The sequence below is a fragment of the Lissotriton vulgaris genome, chromosome 6 (genome assembly GCF_964263255.1).
Source record: "Lissotriton vulgaris chromosome 6, aLisVul1.2, whole genome shotgun sequence".
In the NCBI taxonomy this organism is placed as follows: Eukaryota; Metazoa; Chordata; class Amphibia; order Caudata; family Salamandridae; genus Lissotriton; species Lissotriton vulgaris.
In genome coordinates, this window is record NC_141694.1 from 1,527,800,540 (window position 1) to 1,527,823,948 (window position 23,409).

Here is a 23,409-nt window from a genome sequence, read left to right on the forward strand (position 1 = left end):
AACTGATTGGAACGCAGCCATGGCATCCCCACGTGAAGCAGGCATATCTTCCAAATTTCGCCTAGTGCAGCTAAAAATTCTACACAGAATCTACTACACCCGCACAATGCTTCATAAACTGCACAGGGCTGATCATCCGTACTGCCTTAGAGGCTGCGGAGCAGAAGGGACCTTCATGCACACGGTGTGGGAATGTCCACTGATTGTCGGTTACTGGCAACAGGTAGTGCGCACAATGGCTCAGGCACTTCACACCACCCTCACTCTAGACTCACGGCTCTGCCTGCTGAACATCTGGGAGCCGACTGACCTCACCTTTTATGCCAGGACCTGGGTCACAGTGGGGATGGTAACAGCGAAACGGGACATAGCTCAGAGGTGGGGGTCGGCTGATCTCCCCACACTATCCCAATGGCTCCGCAACATGGACATGCTTATGCTGACTGAAAGGGCGGTGTACAAATTGAGAGGTAATCCACGTAAATGGAATGGGGTGTGGCAACCCTGGAACTCATATAGAGGGGATATCTGTGAACCACTAGAGGAGGGTGACCTCGAAGGATCTGAGAGTGACGAGGAGCATTGATTGGGAGTACATATGTATGTAGGGTGTGTGCAACGGAACTAGGTGGGACCTACCTTCGGGAGGTGGTGAGGAAGGATGTGGGAATTAGGGGGCTTTGATACGATTACTTGCTCTCTTTACAGATGGACTGCGCTACGAGTGCCGAAAGCTACTACTTCGAGTATGTGCCGGACTAAGTGTGCTGTTTTTACTGTTTTATGTTTGTTGCAAGAACAAAAAAGGCAAGACTCAGACGAATAGTAGCCAACAAAACACAAAATTGCAAACTGTATTTCTACGACACATGTATATCCCTATTCATCACGTCGCCGATAAGGCCTGAAATGCTTTAACACTAACGTGGATGGTATAAGTTTCATCGTTTCTATACATTGTACTACCTCATTCACCTAGTAATTAATGTATGAAAACGCGATGGATGAAGATGTAAATGCTATCTTTGTTTTGCACCAAAAAAAAAAATTAAAAAAAAAAAAATCCTATCTTATGATGAAGTTGGATTTTAAATTACAATTCCGAAAACACCTCTTTTAGAGTGTTAATTTAATAGATTTTGTTGTGATGCACTCTATTTTTTCTTTGCGTTATTGCTAACTGTAACAAACTTTTTTTCTTTTTGAAATTTTTAGTGTGCATTTGGTGAGAGGGCTCCACGCCAGCCCCTGTCTTGTAAATAAAAAATCGCTAAAACCGCTCGTCTAGACACCATGTGCAATACTGAGTCCCCCTGGGAGGTTTCTTCCTAATACAATTCAAATTAAACAATAGTACAAAATAATGATGCTAAAGTTTGTATTGATCAAATTTTAGTGATAATATCTGCAGATCAACTAGCAATAGTCCAATTAATTTATTCCATGAAGACAACATGATGACTTTTGATTCATCCAGTCGAATGATGATCTTTAATTATATTTTCTTGAAGATTGACAACTCAATTCGGTTCAACCCAATGCATTTCGGGCCATTACAAGACTCTTCTTCAGGGCTGTCTATGAACGGAAATACCTCATTTTAACCATGAGGCTATGAAAATCAACTGCTGATAAAAAAATCATTGTTATAACCTCAAATTGTGAGGGATATTCCAATCTAGTTTAAACCAAGTGCTTATGATCCAAATAGTAAGGTGAATGTGTCATTGTGTTATTATGCTTATCCCAACCTAAACTACTATACATATTAACTAATTCCACTGATTGTACCACCACCAAAGAAACGTGAATTAATTGATCTGTGTCTGCATGTGAAGCTGAAACTACCTAAGAAACTCACGATCATGCAAAAAGTGAATAAGCACCTGTCCGTAAAAAAAATGTTAAACCACAGTAATCGTTTGTGAAAGGCATGCTGTTATTAAAATATTAATTGAAGTAGTAGGACTGAAAAGCCACATTCTACCTTCCGATAATCATAGTTTGGCTGAAAAAAACTTAAGACCGCTATCTGGAAACTTACGAATCCCTGATTGCTAAAACGGTAAAAAAGCAAAAATTGTAATTGTAACATAATGTGGAAACCAGTCCAGTAGTAAAGCTGTTCTCAAGATATTGTGAAAACCAGAATTAGTAACCGTGCTTACCCCGTTATTCCGAGTGCGAAAAGCCTCCACAGGCGTGTTCCGTGTTACAGCAAGCCCAAAATCATCCGAGAGTTCGCCGCGTTTTGAAAGTGACATGGTGTCATGCTGAGTAAAATACATATAAGAGAATAAGAGACAGAAAAGACAGACTTCCCGAGGGTAATGTTCGTGCTCAGGTTTCAATAAAGTTGCTTCAGAAAGTTTTGCGTGTTCAATAAATGCTTATGCATACTGGCTAAAGACTTTTTAAAGATATCATTTACAATGTTTTATCTTGACAAAAACATAGTGTATCATACATACAAGAACCTTCTACATATTGTCCATTATTGTAAACCTTCTTAAGTTGACAGTCCATCAACAAGTGCATGTCCATATTTTCACAATTATCCATTACAACTCAAGACTTTGACATGAAAATCTATGAGACTATGTCACATTAAATAGTATGACAGCTGCTCTGTGCTGGACATTTCAAGTGTATGGTTATAAGTTAACACGGAGTAAATAGCGAACCGTAACACTTCTTGTAGTAGCTACTCTACGAACATAATGACTTGGATTATTATATACAACCTGCTGGACAATTGTGTTACATTGGCATGAGTGAGATATGAAATACCTCTGATTACTAAAGTACTGTTCAAGTTACTGTGTTGTCTAACCCTGAAAAGAAACCCAAAAATGTGTATGAAAAAAGTGAAATGATATAACATATGCATTCTGGAAAATGCTGATCAGAGTTTTTACTTTCAAAGGAAGCATGATAATTCTAATTTATCATTCAGACCTTTGGGGTTTAATGCATTGAAGTCTTTAATCCAATAAGCTTCTCGTTGTGCTAAGGTCTTTGCCTGGTTACGATCTTGATAATAAGTGATGACTTCAAGAACAGTGAAACGTAGTTGAGCAGTTGTATGGTTATACTCCTTCCAATGAACGGCTAAAGGAAAGTTAGCATTTTCTTGCCTTGGCCATTTTGTGTCTGCAGTCTGTCTCTAGTCACATGACTGGGTGTAGTTAGCAGTTGGGCTGTGTGCCTTCCTCCTAGAAAGCCTCACACATTGGGAGATTAGGTGTGATTGGTAGGGCCACCACTGGTAGGATGGGAAGTAGAAGCTTGGCCAAACCTCACTTACACTTGAATAGGCTGTGGTCTGTCTTTACACAAAGTGCCTATTTACTCTGCATTTACACTTCAGCCAGCTTGGAACCAGGGCAGGAAAGACAGGGCACTTGTGCACTTCAAAGACACTGTCTAGAAGCTTGTCCTGCTCTTCCAAGGCCAGGGCAGCAGGCTATAAAAACGGTACCCCAGACATCAACTCTTCAGTACACTTCAATACCTGTGGATAATCTGCCAGGTAGAAGGACTGCTGTGCTGCTGAAGGACTGTCGCTCTGCTAGACTCTGCTCCGAAGGAACTGCGACCCTGCTGACCGGCTGCCCTCTTGCCTGCATCTCTTTAACCCAGAACCCAGTATTGCTTCAAGGGCTAGTTGTATGGCCTCCTGATCTGAAGCCTCAGGAACATAACAGTCTTCCAACAACCTTGTACCTGCATCTTGACTCTGCCATATGAGAGTCTTCCCTGCCAAGTGGTGTCACTTCAGTGGTGCACCCTTGGCAGTGGGTCTAAGCTTCTTGCCAAGCAGAATTGATGCATCTCCTCTGCTGAGCAGTGCAATCTCGAGCAGAACAGAGGCATCACTGATGCTGCATGGATTGAACCCATCGCAAAGACCTGCATCGCCTCTGCAGTCCTCAAAACTGCTGCCGTGGCACATCCATTAGTCATTACTTCACATCTCTTGTCGCCGGCAGCCCTGATGCCGACGATTGACTCCGCATTGCAGTCTTGTAGCTCCTCTGTACCGACGTATTGCCCAACTGCATGATGCATCCTCGATGCCAGAATTCGCATCGCAAGCCCCATTGACAGGATCCTCAACCACGACACCACAGGACCTCACATCGCAGCCATGCCACAGCCTGGAACAAACTCATTGCTTCGAATGTGCGGATCATCTTCAACGCGGAACCTCGCGATGCTCCGCAACCAGGATATAAGGCACTTTGTTCAGCAGGCCTAACTGGGTCCCTGTAGTCTGCCTGTGCTCCATCACGGCTGAACTTGTGACTTTGACCCGGTCCGGCGCAACCAGATATCCACAGTTTGTGCGTTGTGCTTTTTTATTCTATTTTCACTAAAATCTTTACAAATTCATAACTCTGGTTGTACTGATTGTATTTTTGTTGTTAGTCTTTTGTATTTATAAAAAAATACTCTTTTTCTAAATCTGTTGTGGGCTCCTTTTGTGGCGTGTGTTCACTGTTTTGGTGTTTGAAGTGTTTTGCAAATACTTTACACATTGCCTCTGAGTTAAGCCTGACTGCTCTGTGCCAAGCTACGAAGGGGGTGAGCCCAGGTTAATTTGAGGTCTTCTGTTGCCTTACCCTGACAAGAATTGTGGTTGCTGCTTGACCAGGCCTTACACCGCAGTCAACCAACAACCTATTTTTTAACAAAAACCATCAACCGGATACAGGACTTGTCACAAAGTTATTTGCCATTTGCAAAGTCATCGGTGGTGGGATGCCTTAAGGGGGCGGACAGTGGTCTAGGAGACCACTGGAGGCCCCTCTTGATGCCATTCCCGACATTACCTGGATGCTGTCTTCCCTTTGAGGGAAATATATTGATGGAGGTCTTCAATCCCGCACAAGCCTCCACCTTGCAGTCACATATTTGCAGATTTGCAAAATGCCTCCTTCTGCATACAAGTTAGAAGGTTTTGCAAATAGGTAAGTACTTGCATTTTATGATGCAAGCGATTAGTTCATCAGTTATGTCTTAAAATGAAGAGCAGGTTGAAAACTAGTCTGCGTGCAAAAACAAAATGGCTGATTTGCGACTTGAACAGGCCATCAAAGTAGTTTGCATTTTAGCTGTATTCTATGCTTTTCAGATAATTGGGATGGAGTTTTTCTCCATGGTCAACATTTTATTGTCTCTTATCTTATTTATTAATAATATTTATTGTATGGAGTGCTGACCTAGTCCCAACCACTGAAGTGCCATGTACCTTTATAAGAGAAGTGAGGGATAAAAACCCATGCTAGAAATGTGTTGGTAAACAGCAGGCCAGTCAAAGTTTTAAAGGTGTAGCCTTTTTTATTACCTCTGGGAAGGGAGAAGAGGATTTTAAGAAGGTGTTCATTCCTCATGCCCATCTCAAGCTCCTGAAAACAGCCAAAGGTGGACAGTCTCCAACTGGGCAAGCACGAGCCAGGTAATGGCTCGCGTGCCAATTACAGTGAAAATGGATCTACCGTATACCCGCGAGCACATTTTAGCTCAGCTTTTGTTGCAACTTTGAACTTGTTTGGATGTTAGAGATCTTTTTTCTCACGGCAATTTAAAAGGGGAAACATCCATTACAATGCAGTCATTCCATGTACTGCCTTTACATCGCATGCCATTACAATGCATGCCATTACATTGCATGTCACTACAGCGCATGCCATTACAAAGTATACCATTATAACGCATGCCATTACAACGCATTAATTATATGGTAAGTAATAGAGATTTTTTTAGTTTTAGGGTGGGTATGGGTTTTAGGGTTGATGGGAATAGAAATCTTTACCCCTACACTATCCAACACTTTCCCTAGTGTTTCACTCACTGGAGTGGGAATAGTAATTTGTACCCCTACACAATCTAACACTTACCCTACTGTTGCCCGAAAAGTATTATGCGTATTAAGGGTGTGCGTTGTAATGGAATGCGTTGCAATGGTAGTTTTTAAAAATGGCATAATGGCATGTGTTGTAAAATCATGAGATGTAATGTTTGTTGCGATGTAAAAACCGAGTTGTAAAAGCATGCGTTGTAACGTCAGATATTCTTGAAAAGGGGTGCAAAACTATGAATTTTAAGAGAAAAAACAAATAAACCTAGTAACTGCGGTAATTACGGAAGGTTTGTGAGATAAAAAAGGTGCAACTTCTCACACACCTTATATAGTTGTATGTTTTTTGTTTTTATAATCGCTTGTGGTTGTCTTCTTTAAGGTGCACAGAGACAGTAGAGTCTCATTTCCCCCCTCAGACCATCGGCGTGTGCTTTCTGTTTCTGCGGTCATGTGCGCCCAGGAAAAGCCGTTTGGAAATAGGATACCGTTGTTTGTTCCTTTGCTTAACGCTGCCAAAAGACTCTTTATCAGCTTTTGAAGTTGCCCGTTAATGAGTAGGCCTTTGTGAGTGACTTGAGGGCTTTGCAGAGCACGCTTTGAGCGTGTTTCGCAGGGCTGTGTGCCTTACAGTGCCCTTTATGGAGCTGCAGATCCGACCTGCAGGGGCTTCCTGGTGTCACTTCGATGGTGGATGGTATTTTATTTTGATAATTGGAGAAATAAGAATTCGATTCTCGTTTGCTTGGCCTGCTTAGAATGACTCCGAGCGCTATTTCCCCTAATCAGAACTGACACTCGTGCTCTTTAAGCGCTGTGACGGAGCTGTTCCTGAGTTGTACTTTGCCAAGAAGTAGATCGATGTGTCAGCTGGTGCCTTCCTGTTGTTAAGCAAGTCTATTGGTTTTTTATTTATAGGGGAAGAAATGGAATCTTCATAATGAAAACCGCTGAGGACTAATTTTTGACAAGCAGAAGAAAAGGTAAGTTCCTATTGTGCGCATTGCGCGCAGGAATGGCACCCGTTGTTAATTATGTTGTTATATGTGGCTCGCATGGAGATTCTCTATCGTTTGTTTCAGTTTGTGAACGTCATAACTGCTTGCTGTGGCATCACAACAGCTGATAACAAAACTGGTTGTCAAGTGTTGTGATAATACAATTATGAAGGTGGATAGATGCACAGCTGATTTTATAATGTGAGATCTTTGTGGACTTTTAAATTGTTAGTTGATTTTTGTAGGTGCTCCAAAAGGTGGCGCCAAGGGTCCAATGGCGTCGGATAAATTAGTGCAAAGATGTGAACCTAGAGAGTCTCTAGGGTCATCCCTTGTTGGGCACACTTGCCGTTATCTTTCTAAATAGAAAAGATTTCCATTCCTTTATGTTTGATGTTAAACAGCAAATTTATTGATTTTTGGCGTTTTTGTTAGCTTTCCATGATATTTATACTTTTTTCGACAATTTATAATACAGGCAATGTCATTCTGTCTTGTCCTATCCAATGCATTTCGGGCATTCAGAGGTCATGCCCTTCATCAGGGAAATAGACACTGTAAGAACGGAAATGAGGTAACGTTACTTCACAAATAACTAAAATCGATTCAATTGCATTAAATCACATCTATTCATAGACATATGGTGATACAAACTGTGAAACATGTTAGTGTTGTGTGCAAAAAGAAGGTAATGGGGACCAGTTACTTACATGCCTTTCTTCATGTAATTGTTAAATCTGAAAACAAAGTATAAAAATGCTGTCAGGCTGGCTGTATTGCAAGGGGTTTAAACGAAGCGAAATGCGGAGTTATGTACACGGGTCAAGTGTTGTGATGTCATAAAGGCCTTTCGAGCCAGGTGACTGGGTGGTCTGAGAGCCTGTCAGCACAGCGCTGCTTGTCTGCTTTGACTGAAAAGGAGCTGGAGGGGGAAAGAAGGCAGGGAGGGCAATGGGTTTAGGTTAACTGCTTAACCACAGCGGCAATTCCGCCGCGGTGCGGCTGTTTAGCGGAGTGGGCGGGGCCACGTCGGCCAACGGACGTGCGCAGCACTACGGAGGTAGTGCTTGTGACGGCCGTTGGCCGACGAACGCGTGGGAGGGGTTAAGGATAGAAGGTAAGGTATTTATTTTTCACATTTGCGTCAGGGAGGAGAGGGTAATTGATGTATTGCTCTCCCATTATCCTTTGTCCCTGTGCAGTAGGTGAAAGGGGTAGATGATTTTGGGGAACCATCCATAACATAAAATTATAGATGGATAAAAAGTGAATTACGGGAATGTTTTTCACCTCTGGGTTCTGAGTGACATCATAGACAGCTCAAGCTTCACTCTCACTGTCTCGGGGACGTTCCTCAGAAACCCTTTTGGGAAAAACATCCCCGTAGTTCACTGTCCATCTGTAACTATATATATCCAAACTAAAAACTGTATTTTGTATGAGGGTATTCCCATATCTAGTCATATCATCCTGTAGTGAGCAGATCCTTCAGATTTCCCTGGACAGTCCTGGTTTTCAGTTGACTGTCCCTGCATTTTCCTGCTGTTCTGTAATTTAAATGCATGCCCCAGTTTTGAATAGCAGGTCTGGTGAGCTTGCACATTAACATTTTAAAGTGTAGTGCACTGTCAGTTTTCCAGTGGCCCTCCGTATTTACTTTAGAGCAGGGACTGAAGTTAATTGTTGTGAAGGTTCCCCTGCTGTGCTACATCATTATTAATGCAGCACAGCAGGACATAAAGATGGACGAATCCTCATCCGAGGGGTTGCCAGCCTCCCTCTGGGCTTCATCACAGCTTGTAAGAGGGAGGGAGGAGGTTATATAATCAAAGCATTTTTTTTTACGACTTTCGTTTAACAAGTAAGAGGTTGGTCCATTTTTAATGCTTTGTTATTATTTATTTTGTGTAAAGAAAGTGACCATGCATGCTTTCAGTTGCGTGTTGTGGAAACTTTTAACCCGTTAAGTGCGCCGCAAATTCCGCCCCAGTGCGGACGTTCGATTGCGCTAACGGGATCCGGACGTCCAACGGTCGTGCGCAGCACTAGCGAGGGAGTGCACGTGACGACCGTTGGACGTTCGTAGCACTGAACGGGTTAAAAATGTCCATCTCCTTCCACTCCTCTCCCTCGCAGCGACATATTGAGGCTCGTTCAGGCCTAGTTCTGTGCTTTGCTTTCCTGCTGTTTGCTGTTCCCTTTTACCTTTAGAAAAGCACAACTACAAGTCCCAGAGTGCAAAAATGCTGCCAGAATGAACTACACGAGGCAATTTGAGATGTCTGTAATGTGTTCCTTCAGCTAGACAACGCTTTCTGCAGCGGAACAAAGGACACAGCGTCTACAATTGTGTTTTTGTTGTGCCGATCTCACCTAAAGACTGTCACATAGGTTGTAGGGTGTGTCAGTGTGGTTCTTCCAGGTCATGGCCAATGTCAAAATTAGTCCCACCTCTATGCCTATTGTCGACCTCAGTTTTTGATTTTGAACTTCTGGTCACCTTAAATTATTCATTTGCAGGTGCAAAATTACAAATGTGACCATAAAAAGAGTCTTGTGACAGAGACACTGATAGACAGACATTTTGTGATAATTAATCAACGTCGCTGACCTTAAGCCAATGGAATAAGTGTTTGCAAGATGGGGTCTGACATGAGCACAGCTGTAGGAATAGCTTAAATCTGGGAGGAAGGATTGACTGATCACACAGGACAGCATCCTTCTTTGCCTTTCCTAACTCAGCCACTAGGCAGCAGCAACACAAGTTAATACCAAATATAGCATGGATGGGGCGATTCCGGACAAGAACGCGCCGCAAATATCATTTATAACAATTTGCTTTCCTCTGAACGACTGCTTATTGGTCTGCAAAGGTAAAACCACAACCCGAATGCTATTGTTGCACATCAATCCTTAAAAGTATGTAATATGAAGAAACAAGGGTCACAATGTACGTCCAACTAGAACTATTGCACATAAACTCTGAAAGTTATATTTGGGGAGCAGTGTTCAGTTGGAGCGTAACAAAAGGTTTGGCTGGCTGTGCAAATATGCTATTAATGGCAATATATTTTACGTAGTTTGAATAATTGCATTTCATTAATTACTGGAGTAAGCCCACCTCCAGTGCTTAATTTGACCTGGTGGTTTCCGGTGCTCAGCACCGGCATTTAATCATCAACACATGAGCACCAGTTAAGGACACATTCACTTATGGGGAAATTAAGTGATTTGCCCAGAATCACAGGATGTTGAGCCGCCTGTGAGACTCGAACTTAGTTCTACAGCTCCGAAGTTGGCAGCTCTGTCCATTAGGCCACATCCTGACCCAACTTTCACGGTTAGCAGTTGGTTATGTTTTATGCTGTGCTAACAGGAGAAATGGGCTGGTGCAAACTGCCTCCTGATGAGAGCCCCAGCTCTTATATGTTTTCCACAAATGAACCACTTGCCACCTCACTTTAGAAAGAAAGATATTTTAAACACATAAATCTACTGAAAGGATATGCTGAATAAATTCCATCCTTCTCCATTTAATTTAGCACTGTGAGACATTCACCATCAGGCACAAAAGGTTGTAGCCGGATCTCCTGTTAGTCTGTTTCACACTGTCAGTTACCACATTCATATGCATAAGGCCTTCAGTATCTCCAGAACTAGGCACAGTGGTGAACCAGTCTGAAGGCAAGACCTATGGGATGAGTGGAGTGGATTGGCTTCGCATAAAAATACAACTAAGGAGATATTTTTGTGGGGTCCGGAATATGGCAGTGGAAACGACTATGGGCCAGATGTAGGTCACCAAATACCGGTCGGTAACGGCCGATTTTGGCCGTTACCGACCGGTATTTGGTGATTGAGATGTAGGGGGCCAAAATTTTACAGAATCGATAAATTTACTGATTCGGTAAATTGACCGATTCTGTAAAATACCAATTCGGTAAATTTACCGATTCGGTAAATCAATATGTAGGTGGCACTGCAAACAGTGCCACAGGCCCCTAAGAATTCGTTATTTACCATGTAATACTATTGCATGGTAAATAACGAATTCCTGTGTACATGCACATCTGTGCATGCACACCTGTGCCATGTGGTACACAGACATGCCCTAAGGGCATGTGTGTGTCACATGGTACACAAGCCTGAATCAGGGGTGCAACAGGGCGTCAAAGTGACACCCTGTCCCCCTTGTCAATTCGGTAATTTTACCGAATCGGTATTTACCGATTCGGTAATTGCCATTGGTTCCTATTGGCCTCAAGGCCCATAGGAATCAATGGCAATTACCGAATCGGTAAATACCGATTCGGTAATTACCAAATTCTACAGATTCTGTAAATTAATCGGTAAAAATACCTACATAGCATTTACCGATTTGTAAATACCGAATCGGTAAAATTCGGTATTTACGAATCGGTAAATGCCATTTACCTACATCTGGCCCTATGTGATTATTGTATTTGGTAATGTATGCACATGCAATGTTGTGGTTCCGTTTTAGAGTATTGTTCACATATTGGATTATGACTTGGTATTTTCTAGACACTTAAAAACAAGGATCAATGCTTTATAAAGAGGCACGTATTTCTATTTAAAGAAACACTATTTCCTATCCTCGTAACTAGATGAATGAACGAGTGTTAAAAGTGACCTGTCAGCATAGGGTTGTTAGTAGTCACATTGCTTTTTAAATATGCATTAACATTACACAGCTAGTGGCAAGTAATTTACTCTACAATATTTAAGAGAATCTCTTCACTTGCTTTGGTATATGGGAAATAGATTTAGGACTATAAGTTTCAGCATTGTCCTTCATCACACTGATATATTTTGATTGGGTACCCCTCAACTGTCCTTCACATATCTCATGCAGTAATCTTCAGATGTTGAAGCCCTGATCTCAGTTTGCCAGAGCCCTAGCAACTTCGAAAGAAAAGTAGTGTAACCAGCAATCTCCATTCCTTCACCATGGAAGTCATGGTGGATTGGAAGGTGTTATTATTGGTAGACAAGTCGGGAAATGTTGCTTCTACTACTCTAAAAGTTGTCCCAAACTCATGAAATAGGCCTAAATATTCCTTCAAAAACCTGAAAAAGCTTTGTATTTGGTTGTAGAGTTTGTTTACCAATGTCAACCTTTCTATACTTTAAACCATGTGAGTCATGGTTGTCTGACATGGTCCTTTTATTTGATGTTGAGAGATTAGCATGAGGGCCAGCCACCAGGTTTGATCCTATACTCATTTCATTCATTACTCGGGACATATTTCCATGCAATAGACCTTAGAAAAGGTTATACTCTCATCCATCCATTCATAGTGTGCCCATCTGTCTATGCATCCATCCATTCATCCACCCATCTCTATTGCCACTCATTGTAGTTGAAATATATTTCTCTTCTACATTTCACATTAAACTAACTCAGTAAAGGAAAGTAGATCACAAGTCATTGACCAAAATCAACAGGCTTATTAATATCAGCTACACTCACACTACTTCTGCTGGACTACCTTACCATAATCATGCCCACATCAAAGGCTTGGGGATGGTGCCTCTTAAAAGACAGGGGGGCATATTATCAAGGGGGGTTATCTCTGCTTTTTTGGCTTTAAAAGCCAAGAAAGCGGAAATAAAATTATCTCCCTATTACCTAGCTGTCGCTAACACCAGTTAGCGACAGCTAGTAGGAGATAGAGACCATCTCGGGCCCCACTTTGCATGTCAGTGATATTTATCACTAACGACATGCAAAGTGGCCATGCCAAGATGTTAGCGACTGAAAACAGTTGCTAACATCGCTATCTCCTATTACCAACTTTTGGAGATATTCGCGCTAAGCGCGAATATCTCCAAAAGCTATCACCTGCCCTGAGCAGTTCTTAGCCATGTTATCCAATGGGAGGTGGATAACATGGCTAAGAGCATTAGCTCGGTAATGCATGAATATCGCGGACTTTTCTGCGATATTCATGCATTGCGGCGATTTTTATCGCATTTGCGATAAACCTTGGTAATACCAAGGTTTATTTGCGGTAAAAATCGCCGCAGCTCTGCGGTAAAATTTTGTCTCTAACCAAGCAATAGCGATAATTATCGCTATTGCTTGGTAATATGCCCCAGGATCCGTTGATCTTTCCTTCTCTGCTTCCTCAGATAAACCACCAGGAGGAAATTAAAGGTTCTCTTTTTAGCCAGCATTAAATCGTTTCTACTCAATGTTTCCTCAGCCCCAGCACACATTTTGTTTTCCAATCCACACATTTTGGTGCCTCCAGGATTGGTGCACTAGTTCCACTTCCAAGTCCAGGGAAAACAAAGACAAGAAAACAAAAATAGCGCTTCACTGGTAAACTCTATAAAAGTCGCGCTAATGTGTTTCAGTGTGAATAAAATCAATTTTGCCAGTTTGCTACAACTCTGCCTTACTTTATTTAGTTATTCATCTATTTTTCATATTTTTAGCATTTTAGTACCAAGTGCTAGTGCTCGTAATTAATTGCCTGTGCTGAGCACCGGAAACCACTGGCTTAAATTTAGCATTACTCTCTCTCGAGGGAGGAATAGTCAAAAATTAGTATGCAGTAGCCGCTCCGGGAGGGAGTACTGCTGGGCGGTGACGCAGGGCGGGGCAGGGGCAGGGTGGGGGGTAGTAAACTACAGATTATGGTCGAATGGAGGTAAGTATACTAATGAATAAATAAAACAAATGTCATTGCGCGCGCGGCATCGCATTTGGTGATGCAGCACGCGCAACAAAATTTGTTTTATTTATTTGTATACTTACCTCCATTCAGCCATATTCCAGAGTTTACTACACCCCACCCTGCCCCTTCCCCACCCTGTGACACCGCCCGGCAGCACTCCCTCCAGGAGCCGCTACTGTATAGTGTATCTGAAAGTGACACGTTAGTGATAGATTCCTTACCTTAGAATATCCCCCGGCGTCAGACTGGATCTGGAAAGTTTTTCGTCAGCAGTACCCCTACGTGTCTGTAGGTGGCATTGTGCAGCTCCGCGTCCGTCGCTGGCATCGTAAGCACTGAGATGACGTCACGGAGACTACTTAGGCGCCACCCATGCGCACTGAAGTCAGGTTTCTTTTTCAGAGTTTTATATAGCTGAACTTGACCCGAATCGGATATCAGAGCACTTTACATAGCTCCAGTTACGTTACATGAGGACACACCTTCATTTTTGGTCTTTCTTTTTCCGCTCCAGCAAGTGCAGATCCGGTCAGAGCGCGTACCCTAGTCATTTTTTGACTAACTTTTTTGGGGGATTTTTTGTTTCTACTTCTTTTTGAGACTTGACTCCTGGTGCCACGTAGGGATGCCTGGGTTTAAATCTTGTGGGCCGACCCCCATGGCGTCTGTCTCTACTGTCTGGAGCGCGACCATGACTCATGATTGGGAGGGGTCGGAGGACCCTCTTGCACGGCAGTGCGAGTCCGAACATGAGTGAGCGGAGGACTCGGAGGATGCAGGTGGCCTTGACCTCTCCTCTGAGCCTGGGTTTGGCTGCCGTCCACAGGATTTTCGTGGGATGTCCAGAGTTTCCTCATGGACATGCCTTTTGATGGTACTCGCCTTTTTGGTAATAAGCATTTCAAGGACTTTCGGGCTACAGCCAAGTCCTTTGGTCTCTCCACCACATGCCCAGCCACGTCTACCTTTCGTTGCAGTCATGGCCCTGGAAGAGGCGCCCCTACACGTTTGTTTAGCCAGAGGCCTGCGCAGAACCAACCTCAGCGCGGGTGTGGTGGCTGCCGTGGCGGCACAGGGGGCCAGCGTGCGGGTCAGTCCACCTCCGCTCCCGCAGCATCCGCCTTAAAGCCTTCCTAGTCCAAGTTTTGGGGTGCACCCCAAGCCGGTGGGCAGCTGGATTCAATATCACCTCCCCCACTTCGGACCGGTGGGTGCTGCAAATCGTCCGAAGGGGCTACTCCCTCCCCTTCGAGTCTGCCCCCGCCAGCCATGCCACCGCAGTTCCACTTCATGTCGGGGGATCACTTGGCGCTTCTCCAACAGGAAGCCACGGCCCTCTTGGCCAAGGGGGCCATTGAGCACGTTCCTGGGCTAGAAGTAGGACGTGGTTGTTATTCCCACTACTTTCTGGTCCCCAAGAAGGAGAAAGGGGGCCTGCGCCCCATCTTGGTCCTCAGGAACGTCAATCGCTTCCTCCGGAAGGAGAAGTTCAAGATGTTGACTCTGGCTCGGTTTTGGCTGCCCTCGGCCCTGGAGACTGGCTGGTAGCGTTGGACTTGCAGGATGCATATTTTCACATCCCCGTTCTGCCAGCCCACTTGCGTTACCTGCGGTTCACGGAAGACCAGAAGCATTTTCAGTTTGCCGTGCTCCCCTTCGGCCTTACCAGTGACCCTCTGGTGTTCACGAAAGTGATGGCGGTGGTCGCAGCTCATCTGCGCAGGTCAGGGGTGTCAGTCTTCCTCCACCACGGCGACTGGTTGTTGAAGGTGGGCTCGCCTCAGGCAGTCGTCACCCACCTTCAGACTACGGCCGACCTCCTGCATTTGCTGAGGTTTTCCCTCAATGTGCCGTAGTCGCACCTCAGTCCCTCTCAAAAGCTCCCCTTCATCGGAGCGGTTCTGGATTCGACGCGGTTTCGGGTTTATCCTCCCAAAAAGCGAGTCCCGGATATTTAGGCTATGATTCGATCTTTCAGCCTCTATCCCGTGTTTCAGTCAGGATGACCCTCCGGCTCCTGGGCCTGATGGCCTCCTGCATCCTGCTAGTGCAACATGCCAGATGGCATATGGGGGCTCTGCTGTGGGGCCTGAAGTTCCGGTGGGCACAGCATCAGGGCAACCTGACAAACTTGTCCAGATCTTGGAGGGCACTGCACGACAATTGCAGTGGTGGCTCACGAATCGCGATTGGGTCAATGGCAGATCCCTCTCCCTTCCCCAACCGAGCACACAGTGGTGACGGATGCGTCCCTCCTGGGATGGGGCGGCCACTTGGGAGAGGCGGAGATCAGAGGCCTCTGGTCTCCGGCGGAGTCGCGGCTCCATATCAATCTTTTGGAGCTTCGGGCGATCCGACTTGACTGAAGGCATTCCTTCCCACTGTCTGGAAAGTGTAGTGTAGGTGTTCATGGACAACACCACTGCATGTGGTATTGCAACAAACAGGGTGGGGTGGGGTCGTGGACCCTATGTCAGGAGGCTCTGCGCCTCTGGACATGGTTGGAACATCAAGGCATTACCTTGGTGGTTCAACACCTGGAAGATTCTCTGAACGCCAGGGTGGACGAACTCAGCCTCCGGTGCTTGATGGATCATGAATGGCGTCTGAACACGGACGTGGCGCAAGGTCTCTTTCGGCAGTGGGGGGAGCCTTGGTTAGATCTATTCGCCACCAAAGAGAACGCACAATGTCTTCAGTTCTGCACGTTGGAATTTCCAAGGCAGCACTCGCTCGGCGCAGCTTTTTGTCGCGAGTGGAGCTGCTGTCTGTTGTACGCCTTTCCGCCTATACCACTTCTGCCCGGAGTGCTGGAGAAGATTTGGCGCGATCGGGCCCCGATCCGGCTGCCTCTTCGGGAGGATCTTCTGTCGCAGCAGCAGTGGACGGTCCTCCACCCGAACCTATCGAGCCTCCACCTCCATGCGTGGAGGTTGAGCGGCGACAGTTGACAGCTTTTGATCTTCCTCCTGAAGTCTGTGATGTCATTCTGGCAGCCAGGCGTCCCTCCACTAAGACGGTGTACGCCTGCAGGTGGAACACATTTGTGGTATGGTGCACAGCAAAGGCTTTGGATCCCATTTATGCTCTGGGCACTATCAAAGGTTATCTTTTGGCCATCTCCGCCTTTCTCAGGCTTCCAGATCAGCCTTCTCTCTTTAAGTCCCCGGTTGTTAACCGTTTCCTGAAAGGCATTACACGCGTTTCCTCCCGTGCCTTTCATAATGCCTCAATAGGACTTAAATCTTGTCTTGACCTATCTGATCTGCGCTCCCTTTGAGCCCCTTCATAACTGTCCTTTACATCTTCTCACTCTAAGGACGGCTCTCCTGGTAGCTATCACCTCTGACAGAAGAGTGAGTGAGCTCCAGGCGCTTTCTTCTAAACCTCCTTTCCTTTCTGTTCATCCGGACAAGGTGGTTTTAAGGACCCGTCCTTCTTTCTTGACAAAGGTTGTCATGCCCTTCCACATCGGGCAGACCATCACTTGGCCCACCTTCTTTCCGCCTCCGCAGCCTTCAAAAGAGGAAGAGATCCTCCACCGTCTGGACCCAAAACATGCACTCTCGTTCTATCTGAAGTGCACACAGCAGTTCCGGGTGGATGACCAGCTCTTTGTTGGCTACGTGGGCGCCAAAAAAGGTCGGGCCATGCACAAATGCACCCTCTCTCTGTGTGTTGTTCTGTGCATCAAAGCATGTTACTCGTTGGCCAAGAAGTAACCTCCTGTGGGCTGCGTGCCCATTCTACCAGGGCAACGCATCCACTACTGCCTTGGAACGCGGCGATCCCTTGCAGGACATTTGTCAGGCAGCTACTTGGGCCTCACTGAACACGTTTTTTGACTGTCAAGTCTGGAGAGACGGCTTCTTTGGCAGTTCTGTTCTCTGTGACTTTCTGGTGTAATGTTGTTCACAGACCCACCACCGGGGTTGGTATTGCTGAGATATCTATTCGAAAGTAAGGAATCTATCACTAATGTGTCTCTTTCAGATGCAAAAATTACTACTTGTGTAACAATATCTGTAAGAGACATTAGTTAGTGATAGATTCCTTACCGCCCCACCCATCCTCCCCGTTCTGCAATCTGATTTCTAGGGTTAAGGTCATTCCTTTCAGGTCCCTAGTTTCATGGCACCAGTGGTCAGTTTCTTGCATGGCTCTGTGTTCCTGGCACGGAAAGTCGTGTACAGAACTGACGTCAGCGCGCAGGGGTGGCACCTAAGTAGTCTCTGTGATGCCATCTCGTTGCTTACGATGCCAGCAAAGGGCACGGAGCCGCAAAACGCCACCTACTGACGCGCAGGGGTAATGCTGACTAAAAACTTCCCGGATCCAGTCTGACACCTGAGGATATTCTAAGGTAAGGAATCTATCACTAACTAATGTCTCTTACAGATATATTGTTACACAAGTAGTAACTTGAGCGATTAGACTCAAGGAATCATGCCTGAGAATTAGAGTCATTGCTAAGAGACATTTTCTGCTTTCTTAGTTTTTCAATTTTAAAAGTAAATTAAGTTAATCACAAGTAAATCTTTGAGCATGTTTTGACCTCATGAAGAGATTGTAACTGAGTGTTATCAGCTCCATGCAAGTGGAAGAGGCATCTGTAAAGAAGCACTTTATATTATGGCCCATTAATCTATTAGGCACGTTCACTGAAAAAGTTCACATTTTAGAAATTATAAAATGAGCTGAATTTCTTATTCTTATATTTCTTCGACACAGTGTCTGAATTATTTATATAAAATGCTTTTATTCTTGCATATGCTTGTTAGGCTACAAAGTGGTAATGCATTTCAAATGGAGCTGAGCAAAATCGCATATTCTTGCTCATGAATTTCCAAGAGAATGTTGTGAAAGTATGCTTTTAGAGGTTTGTGGTATCTGGAGTGACTTTCTTCAAGGAAGTGCTCCTTTACATAAAAACGCCTCACGAGATATAGGCAGAAGACTGGTCCGAGCAGTAAATGCCTCTTATCTGGCATTTTCTTTCCGAACCGGCCTCCACATGCAAAACAAATCATTTGAAATTGGGTAATGTGAAATTTCAAGAACATATCCAAATGTAATACTACACAAAATTCAGAAAATGGACAAATTTCACAAGTATATTAGATTTTGCCCAGACCCACTTTTAATAAGCAGAAAGAAAAATTCAGGGATTTCCTATAAAGACAGTAGATGAGCCGTAAGTAAACAATAGCTAAGGCCAACAAAGTGAGAAGAATCACATTATGATATTTGGAAATTAGTGATTGCTAAGGACTCCTGACCCCTCTTTTCTGCCTATTTCACTACATAGTGTAAATATAAGTGCATGGTGTGATTACCCTAAACACTAGCATGAATCCCTCTGTAAAAGAGGAGAGGGAGTAATACTAGAAAACAAAATAGTAGACATAAAAAGCTAGCGTGTTTTGATGGTTTCATCTGCTTGTACTGTGAGATAAATCAATGTATGCTTTATTGTTCCTATAGAATTCAGGGGCATATTACCAAGGGCTAGTATCGCCGCTTTCTCGGCGAATTGTGCCGAGAAAGCGGCGATACAGCTAGAGCCCTATTACCAAGGGCACTTTAAAGCCTGGGCCGAGCCCACTTTGCATGTCGGCGATAAACATCGCTAATGACATGCAAAGTGGGCGTTCCCACGTCCAACCACATGTAAAATGTGGTTGGAGGTGGGAACACCCTGTTACCAAGGCAGGCGTTGGGAGACAAAAGCCTGCAATAAACTCATTTATCGCAGGTCTCCCAACGCCTGCTCCGACCAGGCGTTAGGCATTGTTAACATGAGGGTGTGGATCATAAAGCTGAATCCACCCCCCCATATTATCAAGGCCCACATTAGTGCATGAAAACAACGTTTGTTTTCATCCGCTAATGTGCCATATCGCCGGATTTCTAATCGCCTGCCTTATGCGCATTGATAATTGCACGCTAATTAGGCGATGAAATCCGGCGATAGCCGGCGATACGGAGATGTGCGTTGTGCGTTTTGCAACGCACACCTCGGTAATATGCCCCTCAGTTCTTGTTACTTTCAGAAAGTTGGAGCAATAGCTATTAATCTGCTTGAAATTGTCTTATTTGGTGGGCGTTAGCAGATCTCGTGTGATTAGGTGGAATGCTAATTGGTTAATGGAAGAAAATGCCTGTTTAAACGAGCTGACAGAACAGGCGTGTACCATAGCATGACATAGTCACTGTCCTGGTAGAAATGTCAGATAATATTGTGTTACTAGAACTGAACTTGTACAGTAGCTACATTCAAACATCCAAAGAAAGTGTTAACCAAAGGCTCGGTAAATCTCTTTGCCTTTTATTTTTGGAGCCTAGACGAGGTTTACGCTAATCTCCCCATGTGGTGATAAACGAAACAATACACATATATTAAAATCAGTTTAACATATAAAGAATGTGATTGAGGTCAAAGTCGACATATATATTTATTTTGGTTATGCACAAAAATCATTAAACACACCCTGTCCCACGACTTTAATCAATCCCAATATGCATTTTACTTATTGAAATTATTTCAGTCATTTCAAACTACTCGATTCTTTACTAGATCCAACTTAAATCTATATAGAAAAATGTATAGAAAGCGTAAAGAAAGCCTTATCTTGAAATATAACATACCTTTTTATATGCCATTCAACAGAAGTTATTTCCTTGTAATGCCATGATTAAAATAAAGGCTCAAATCGGGTTAAAAACATTTAACATTTGATACTTTATACAGTTAATTGTCACGTGAGGCTAAGAAAAAATGCATCCAAGTTAAAATCAACCATCATCTTATGCTGAATTAGAAATAGCGCCTCATTGACATGCCTCACCCTTTTGGTGGGTTTTGCAATCTGCAGAGGAGCATACTGCCCCTCCAGCTTAATGAGGCTCCGTGGGGTGTGTTTTCCGTCAACAGAGACCGTGTAACACAGTTTATTGATTTCATAAACAGTGCGTGCCAGGCCACTTTCTCCTAAACGTGTAATTAAAATGCCAATGAAGCTTGGGGTCAGTAGCAATGAGAACTCACGAATCCAAGTCTGAAACTGAAGGATGGACCTACCTAAACCTTCATAACTCTCTGGGTAGATGTGGGAAAGCAGTTCAATACTACGCTCAGATGAGGTGTGTGGGTGAGTCTAGGAACAGGTATTACAACTGCAATTAAATTGGAATTTCTAGCCAGATTTATGTTTTTACACAACACATCAAAAACATCTGATATAACTGAAACATGTTTATGGTAGAAACAGTAATTGTGTAAGTGGAAAACAAGACAGTTCAATATAAAACACAATACACCCATGTATCACAATATGGGACGGTGAACAAGTAATTTCACTTTGAGTATGCAGACTAAACCAACATACTACAAAAACACAGCCTCAATTCCAAATGGAGCTAACTAAGATGACAGCCTCTTGAAATTCATGTAACAGTATCTGCAGTACTTGTAAAGGAAGGGGGCAGTACCTTGAAATCCATATGTGCAGTGAAAGGCACTATAGAGACAGGCTGGCCTTGGCATTTCATGAAGGATGAAGCACTCCCAAGGCCAGGAACATACAGGGTTCATAACTGACCACAACAGTCCACAAAGGCATAGGATTTTCTGATAAAGAGATTGGTCAAAGGGGGAGCAAGGTAAATAGATCATAAAACGAACATCTATGCAGAGAGGGGACGCTCGCTAGGCAGTCATTGGTTGGATTTCAGAATACTGTTTACAAACAAATTGTACAGAGAATAACATCTGACATAAATCTCTCGTTCTAAATATAATGAACAAAAATATTCTCCCATTTTGAAGAGATGTTCGTTTAAGAACTCCAATGGGTGATATTTTTGTTAGGGATATATTAGGCAGTGCTGAATTTAAACCGGCTGATGCCGGTGAGGGCCACTGCACTCATTTTTAGGAAACCGGCCTTATTTTGCGAGCAGACAGGTTTTTGGGGCAAGAGAGAGAAAAACAAACAAAGGGGAAGGACGGAGGAAGAGTAAGAGGGAAAGGGAGAAAGGACGAACCTACAAGTGTGAGATAAAGAGGCAGAGAGTATCTAGTAGTGGAGTGAAGAGGTGGGTGTGACGTGGTTTGAAGACAGTGCAGACATTTAAGAGCGCTGACTACTGACTTTTGAGTAAAGCTTTGAACAAATGGCACTCATTATTTTACTAATTAAGCACTGTATTTAGGACAAGGTATTTATGTCAGATGATATTCTGGCCACAGTATTCTGGTACTATACCTGGGCCACCATCACTTCACCAGCATATGGCCACCATCACTTCACCAGCATATGTAGCTGTCGATCTATCAAACAGTTTGCCTCCATCTCTGGTGAAGAGTTTGAGGAGCTCAGCAGATGTCTGTTAACAACTTTGGTTGTCAAGGTAACTTATTCAGCACCCTGTCTCTGTCCCATGGTGATTGGTACAGCAAGCTCAGTCTTTCTTTAGCAGTTCCACAGAGGGGAATGACAACAGCAGCAGAGCTGCAGCAGTCGTACTTATAGCATACACCAATGATGATGATGGATGGAGCGCTGAAACTTTTCAGACACTCATCCCCAGTCATAGATCTGGGTAAATCTATCATCGGTCCCAGGATGCTTGTTTCCGGTCCAGGGAAGACCAAGCTTGGCAGTTTGGCTGGACTGTTCCCATGAGGAACAGGGTCAAGACGGATTTGCATATGTCCATGTCTGATATGGGGTGGCGAAGTCAGCTAAAGGACGATGATGGATTCAACCCAAATCTGTGACTAGGGGCGAGTGTCTGAAAAGTTTCAGCGCTCCGTCAATCATCTCCTTGTGTTTGCAGTCTTACTCATAGCCAGTAAGAAGTGGGCAGCATATTCCGAAGGACCACACAGATTCTTTGTCCAAATGATGTCCAATGAACTGAAGTTCAGCTACAACTTCCATTTCCAAAGCTGGGCAGTTGGGTTGATGCCTAGTGCCAATCACTATCTAGAGTAGAATCAGAAACACAGAGGTCCAGCAAGTCAGACTGGGTCATTCTTTCCCTCCTGAGAAATGTGTCTGTGATAGAAGGATTCTTTGTCTAAATGTTGGGGCTCACTTGAAAACTCTCGGGGCTCCTGTGCTGGGAAACCATTTGTGTCCTCCGTAGGGCAGGCTATAAAGAAAGAACACAGCAGGAAGAAGTGGGGACGGGGTTGTGATCTGTGGGAACCACTTATCCTCCATCTTGCAAATGCTATTCTTACATTAAAGTAAATGTGTGTAATCATTTACTGGTAACCCTAAATACAGATGTGTTGGTGATGTTAATACACCTTTTACGCCGCTTCACTCGAATTAATGCTCATGAAGGATTACATCAGTGATGATTTTTGGTAAGGTTCAAGCACAAAATATTAAATAAATAAACACAAAGGGGCACCATCGTTTTCTTAAGCCTATGTGTCTCAATTGTAATGAGGAGGCTAATAGGCACCATGATGAGGGAGGCTAGGAGGCAGGTGGAGGGTCTCACGTCTCAGGGTACAGAAAAGGATGGCCCGGTTGAGCACCAGATCAGCTGTTTGAGGTGTCCACAGTAAGTAGGTACCCTACAGTCCCTGTTAGAAAATACAAATCCAGTGAAATTCATGAAAAAAACAATAATGATAGGATAGTCACTGTGCTGATTTGTGGATTCTGTGCAGATTCCTAAACTGAGTGAGTATTTATCATAGAATAAAGGGCCCAGAAGATGCAAGCGCTCAGCACGATATTATCCTCCTAATAAATCAGCAGTAGTAAACTTATTATACAAGTCCACGTGACATCTGCACTGACACCAAGACCTGTCTCTT

The 23,409-nt window shown here is 44.0% G+C and overlaps 1 protein-coding gene across 5 annotated transcripts in view; it reads left to right on the forward strand.

Moving 5' to 3' along the window:
- PLCB4 (phospholipase C beta 4) overlaps positions 1-23,409 on the forward strand; it is a 1,177,624-nt gene that overhangs the window by 160,165 nt on the left and 994,050 nt on the right. For 4 of the 5 annotated variants that reach the window (XM_086927702.1, XM_086927703.1, XM_086927699.1 and 1 more), the window contains exon 2: positions 6,782-6,846. The exons of the other annotated variant lie outside the window; for it this stretch is intronic. The gene's annotated coding sequence lies outside the window, so the exon portion shown is untranslated. The remainder of the gene's footprint in view (positions 1-6,781; positions 6,847-23,409) is intronic. 5 annotated transcript variants of the gene reach the window in all.